General features: G+C 36.2%; 1 protein-coding gene and 1 long non-coding RNA gene across 2 annotated transcripts in view; one reads left to right on the plus strand and one right to left on the minus strand.

Annotated features, from left to right (window-relative positions):
* LOC106523022 (membrane-associated guanylate kinase, WW and PDZ domain-containing protein 1) overlaps nucleotides 1-7,172 on the minus strand; it is a gene marked incomplete at its 3' end in the record, with an annotated part of 74,865 nt that overhangs the window by 44,769 nt on the left and 22,924 nt on the right.
* Nucleotides 1-7,172, plus strand: part of LOC106523036 (uncharacterized) — a 15,487-nt gene that overhangs the window by 824 nt on the left and 7,491 nt on the right. The gene's annotated exons all lie outside the window — the stretch shown is intronic.

The following is a 7,172-nucleotide window of genomic DNA, read 5'->3' on the forward strand; positions in this document are numbered from 1 at the left end:
CGTGGCTGTGTGTGTGTGTGTGTGTGTGTGTGTGGAGGAGGGGGGTTGTTGTTTTGAATGTAAAATGAGCCAACAGCTTAAACAGGACTGGCTTTCATTTTAGAAAACGTCTATGTTAGTGTGTGTTTGCTATAAGTGTGTGTGTGTGTATGTGTGCTCTGTTCATCTGCTGATTGGGATTCAGCTGCCGTCCTCCAGCTCAACACTGCCCTCTGTGTCTCCAAGCCTCATGACTGAGAAGTCTGCTTCTTGTAGACGTGTCGCGATGGCAACCCAGAGAAAACCGGCATCTGAGTTTAGCTGTGTGGTCAGTATGGTGTGATGCCCCCAAGTGGTTGGTTTTAAATCTGCTAGCCTATGAAAACCTCTATGATTTGAGCTATCACTTGGAGTAAAAGATCTCAGTAAATCAACTATTTTACTGTATTTTTTTTTCCAGTTTGGCTTCTCTTTAAAAAGTTGTAGGCTGACGTGTTAATTTGCACACATGATTCTGAGTTTAAAAGGACACAATCCTCTTTAAAGGATTTTGAGCAAGAGTTTTTAAGCTTTCTGAAGATTTGTCACAGCTTTACTTTTGACACTGGCATTTTTTTATTCATTTTGTACCTAACAGTTGTCAAAGAAATGTTTCGTAAAGTGGTTATTGCAAAAGACTATATTTTGTAGTTTTTAAGTCCTCATAATGCCAGCCTATAAATCATTAAAGATTAAAGTGACTTCAAAACTCAAGGGGAACCAGCATCATGTACGCACATAACACTTAGCAAAAAAGATCAGACCTCAGGCATTTTATTAACATGTTATTAGAAACACAATTTTGTCCCCTTTTTTTGTAGAACACATAAATATGTAGGGCTGGGTAAAAAATCGATTTTATCGATCTTTGATCGATTTTATTTGAAATTGGGAAAATCGATTCACATGACATGAGATCCATTCTTCCCCATGGTGTCTTGTACGCACGTCTGAGGCGCGTTTCTATATTTTGTCACACCTGGCTTGCTGTATATTTACACCCGGTTGACATTCAGTGCTAACATTAGCTTTTGATAACGAGTTGTCTGGATCAAAACAAAAGAAACTAAGGAATCACTAATGTTACCAGGCAGACGACTCTCCGCAGAACTTAAAGATAACAGAGACCATGGTGACTTTTGTTTGCAAAGATTTGCGCTTCTACGTGATAGCGAAAACGAAGCGGGGTTTGACGAGCGGCTCATAGGCGCTCAAACCAAACTACRGTATGTAAACATCTGACTGAAACTGTTCTCCACTGGCATGTTTAAACTTGGTAAAGATGACATTCTAATAAAATTGTTTAGTTTTGTTACCAATAATATTATTTTTAAACTTTAGGAAACGTCTTAATGAAATCCACAGTGATCATATTTTGTACTTGTTAAGTCATATGTATGTATTAAGATTTAATAATTTTTATTGAATATAACAACAGAAGGTAACAGAAACATTACAAATATACAATGATAAGATAAGATGATAAGACGATAAGATAAGATAAGATAAGATAAGATAAGATAAGATAAGATAAGATAAGATAAGATAAGATAAGATAAAACTTTATTGTCATTGTACAGAGCACGATGAAATTACAGTTCAGAACACCCATTCGCAATTTTTCATACACTGAAAAGGAGTGGGCAGAAATATATTTATATTAGCCCACCTCTTCTCCTGCAAACTTATTCCCATCACTTCTTATTTATCAAAATAAATATTAATTACTTAAAATGAATGCATCCAAGAACACTGTCACCTGCAACTCCTTTTTACTTAAAAACTTTTTATACTTGTGACAGTTTTCTTTCAAGATTAAACAGTTTAATTTAAAAGTTTGTCCTTCAAACCTGTTGTTTATGTTGAAGAGAAAAAAATGGTGATTTTGTATTTTGCAACACAGTTGATGTTACAAATATCAATAAACATTTTCATTGAATCTTGTCGAATTGTGATTAATCGATTCTGAACTTAATCAAAATCAAATCGATTTAGAGAATTGGCCATGATACCCAGCCCTATAAATATTAGGGGTGCAACATGTACCGTATCGAACCATTTATTACAGAGCTTTAGGTTCAATACACAGTTGTATTGAACAATACAGATTTAAAAAAAATATTTTATCAGCTTGTCTTCTGAAGCTGCTCTGTGTTAAAGGATCAGTGGATCTGTGTTCAACTACTCCACCTAGGCTGCACCGTCGAGTGCAGATCCACTGAGAAACTTGCTGTTTCAGCAACATTTAATTTAAAAACTGGACTTTTGAGGTTAAACAAATGCTCATAATTAATTTAAATAAATTACAAGTTAAAAGGGGCATGGACATTTCTCTTTTTTGTATCGAAAAAATATCGAATCGTGAGACTAAAATATTGAACCAAACCAAATCGTGAATTTTCTGTATCGTTGCACCCCTAATAAATATGTAAAGAAAAAAATTGTATTTTTGAACAAACTAAACTACTTTTAAACAGTAAGAGTAACTCTCTCAAAAGTAAAGTACAATAAAGTGAATGAATGAATGAATGAATGAATGAATGAATGAATGAATGAATGAATGAATGAATGAATGAATGAATGATACTTTATTGATCCCAAGGGGAAATTACAGTTAAAAACACCCATTCACAAGATTACAGGAGAACAGGTGCCCCCCGGTCATGCATGCACAGAGCAAGGATCATCATCATGAAAGGACACCATGAGGAGGTGCTTCTCTTAAAAGTAAAGTCAAGTCAAGTAAAGTAAAGTAAAGTAAAGTAAAGTAAAGTAAAGTAGGAAAATGGCAGGTTTGTGAGAATCAGAAAAAATAATGACGTGTCAAAGGCATGTCACGATAAGCAATAAATCAATTAATTAAAATAAGGATGATAATTTGCATTTGTTTGCTTGTTTGTTTTCCTTATGTCTTCCTCTTTTCTACTCCTTACTGTATTGAGGAGTGCACTCTGACATCAGGCATTTGCCAAGTGCATGGTCTATAACCTCTGTAGCATGAAAGCCTGTGAACAGGCATTTAGCCAGAGGAGTGTCTTCAGTTTTCTGACGCCTTCAGACGGCTGGCGACCGTGCCAAACCTTGGGATTGCCGACAGTTCTTTTTTTCTTTTTACACTTTGTAAATTTGAATGTAAACTTCCATAAAATTTATACTGGTCTCCAACAATACTATCGGGCCCACAAGAGAACTGAAGGAGATACTGTAGTACGTCTAAAACCCTGCAGGCTTAAAGGGTTAAGAAATAACAAGGAAGTCTGGTTATTTCAAGACAAAATACAAAGTAATAAGTACATTATCAGGACTTCAACACAGTAGTTTAACTCAGTTTTTATTGTATTTTTATGAAGTGGTACTGCTAAAATACGTATATCCGTGTTCAGGAGCCAAATACTTTGTAAAACCAGGTGAGTTTCAAACACAAACTCAAACCAAGCTATGACAAGTCTAATGTAAGAGGTTAACAGTAATGTCAACACAACGTTCTGACTTCAAGAGCACAGACCACACATGTAGCAGGTGCAGGTTTATTCTGACCACAGCAGCAAAAATCCCTAAATTACACCTGCTCTCTGGGAGAATGCCTCAGACGTAAACGAGTAGTAATTACTGCAGGACAAAAATGTGTTACATCATAAAAGACTGGTAGGAGTGAAAATGTGAAACATATTTTCCCACCAGTGTTTTCATGGAGAAAACATCAAAACAAACACAAACATTGATTAAGGAAACTGTTATTCCAGCCATGGTGTGTAACCTGAGAGGAGGAAAATGTCAATGTTGTATGTGCATGTGTGTACGCATGTGTGTCATGTCATGTATCAGTAGTAAAATCATCTGAGCATTTTGAAAATGTAACTTTTAACCTATCTTTTACTTGAATTGTTTTTTTCTATGACACATTTTTGCTTCATTTTTATCATGCTGCTCATTGCCATTAGAAGAATTACAATATTTTACTTGTAATTTTATTGGTTTTTATTTCTCTTAAGTAACTTATTGCTGCCCTCTGGTACAATTATGTGTTTGCCTGTGTGTGTGTTTCTGTTTGACAGCAACATATCTCATGAGCCACTGTACGGATCTTAATGAAACAGCTAATAAACAACCCAACTCAACATAGCCGCCCTGCCAAATTCACCTTAAACATATAAATGGCTATACCTCTGTCATTTTTACACATATTGAGCTCAGATTTGGTGTGGTAGTACATATGAGTCATCTCCATTACATACTCTAAGCACTAATAGATTGTGTGTGTTTCATGCTTAAAATACAAAGTGCCAGGCAATGTGTGCGTTTTCTGAAGGAATGCTCAGTTTCTTTTCCTGAGAGCTGTTCTATCACACTCATCCTTTTATTGGAAAAGAGGCTCTAAATAAACTTTGAAGCACAATCAAGATGTAAAGAAAAAAGTGTTCAAACTGAGAACAAAGAGCTGTTGTTTCCTCCACGAGACAAATAGTATTGTATTTCCTTGGGTTGATTTTAAATAATAGGTACAGTCGGAACTGGAAATGCTGGTTCTTAAACAGTGAATTCCATTGTTTCAGCAGCTTCCTGTGGATCTCAGGACATTCCGTTAGCCTGTGCTGAACTCTACAGTTTCAGATGAGAGCATTTAACTCTGCATTATCCAGTAACATTAGGAGGGGCAGTCTGGGAGATGTGAAAACCAGGAGGGAGACAAGAAATGAAACTAATCAAATGCTGTTGCTCTCCGTGAAATGCTTCACTTGGTTTTCTTGGTTTGATAAAGCAGCTCCAGTCTCCACAATCACTACTTTAACTGAGCGATTTCATGACAACGGATCCTGAAGCTATGGCAATAATGATTTTAAACATAGTACTCACTTGCTTTGCTCTTGTCAGTAATAAATAAATAAAATCTCTGTAGCTCTGTTACACACACCTGCCTACTCCCAGATACTAACTGAACATATAAGAGCAGCGTGTTTAGAATCCTCTGCTCATGTTCGCCACTAGCAGCCGCCGTCTTATATCTTGTGAGCCCTACAATCAGACTGGCAAGGGTGGAGAGAGAAAAAGAGAGAGAGAAAAAAAAAACCAAAACAAACAATAATCACAGAGTGGTCCTCCATAAAGCTTGGGACCAGATCTTTGCTGTCTGCTACTATAATTACCTCTATAAGCAACCACACCCAGAGCGCCTTTCATACTGTTTTTACTCTAATCCCTCACTGAGTGAGGGAAACAAGGCAGCCATCCAATGACACATTCACATTTAGCTGGAAATTTACACCTTTTCTATGTTTTGAAAATAATAACTGAACTAAAAGAAGCCTTAACTGTCTTTGCAAAAGTTTAACCCCTTTTTAGTTTTAATTTGACACGAAACAGCCTGAAGATTTTTAATTGTCTGTTGGACAATGACCTGTTTTCATCAACTTCAAGAATGAACCAATGCTGGAATAACAGCTATATAGGGGGGAAAATGTCTGTGCAACAACAACAACAAAACAAAAAAAATGTACCAATGTGCTTAAAAATAAACACAATTTTGAAACCACACAGAAAAAAAAAAGACAAAAAAAAATCCAAAGGGAAAAAAATAGCAATGCCATTTAGGAAGCCTAGAAAATAATGCTTAAAGGCAACTTTTAAAAAATTTACAAAAAGAAAAACTTGCCAATAAACATTTTGGAAATAAATGCACATAACTTAAAAAAAAAAACTGTAAGAATTTTGTTTTGTATCTTTATAAACAATATTTCTATTTTTATTTTTATTTTTTTTTATTTTTTGTGAATGTACACACATACATAATTCTATTATCCTTTTACAATTCAATAACAACTTTTCAGTGCTGGTAATGTCAGATGTGCACAACTACCTGAAGCCCAAGTAAACATGAACAAAGTTTGCCTAAAGCACAATCAGGTTAAAATGCTCTTTTTGTTTTCAGTTTGAGTCTGGGTGGTCTCATCTTCAACACAGCAGACCACTAAGCTCTGTGGGCTGAAAGTTCTCTGCAGATGCATCCAAGTGAGACAATCTAATATAACATTAGACATGTTTTTATTAGTGTCTTGACAAAAATCATTATTTCTTTTCATCAAACACAAAGCTAGAATTTTACGAACCAAGTTTTATCAAATCTGAACATTTTCTGTTGACAAACTGATTAATTTTTATTTATGTGATACTATTTGGAGAACAGGTCATTACAGAGTCCACAGTTAAAAGTAAACTGGTTTAGGATGAGCAAATGAATCTCCCCCAAAAATTGGATGGATGGTTTGTGTATGTATGGAGGCATTTGTGGACCATTTTTGACCCACTTCTGCTGTGCTGCTGAGTCAGAGTCAGCAGTGCATGATGGGAAAACTGGTTTGAAGGAAGAGTCACAGACAAAAGCACAAACAAACAAAGAAACGAAGCGCACATTGAAGGCAACCAAGAGGCTGTGTTCCGCTTCAGTGCACCACATCTGTTCATTGCTAAATATATCCAAAGGAACTTGGGCCTTCCAGTGTCTCCTCTCTACTGTAAAGATGAACAGACCAAACAAGACGGCAGGACAAAGAAAAGGAAAAGTTGGTGCAGTTTTAAAGAATGGAAGAAACCCTGCAAGCTTGAGGGCTGAAAAAAAAGTTGAACCATGTGAGTGTCATCCCAGATTAAAAAAAATGAAGAAGAAATTAACAAAAGAAAAGAAACCAGACTAAACTTAGACAAATATTCTCAGCAAGTTCAGGAACTCAACATGCTCCAAATGGTTGGATTTCTATTTTTACCCACACTAAAAAAAGAAGGAAAAGCTTTCTTTGTGCCATGTATCCAAAAGTTAAAAAAAATAAAAATAAAAATAAAAAATGCAAACAAAACACCTATTTTTAACATGTGCATTGTATTGTTTTTCCTCCCATGGGCAATGCATGCAGAGACACTGAAGCTCTGAGTGAGCTGAATCCTTCCTGTAGCGGGAAAAAATGCATCACGCTACAGTCAGTGTGAGAGCATCCCAGCAGGTTGACTGCTTCTTTTAAAAGTCACTGCCTGGCTGGCTGGCACTCAAAAAGGGCCCCTTTCACTAAAGTACGCTCTTTCACAGGATCCAACCACCACGGGCTATGAAAAGGAGAAGAGATACACACACACACACACACACACACACACACACACACACACAC

This window comes from Austrofundulus limnaeus, unplaced genomic scaffold (genome assembly GCF_001266775.1).
Source record: "Austrofundulus limnaeus strain Quisiro unplaced genomic scaffold, Austrofundulus_limnaeus-1.0 Scaffold3, whole genome shotgun sequence".
NCBI classification, from domain to species: Eukaryota; Metazoa; Chordata; class Actinopteri; order Cyprinodontiformes; family Rivulidae; genus Austrofundulus; species Austrofundulus limnaeus.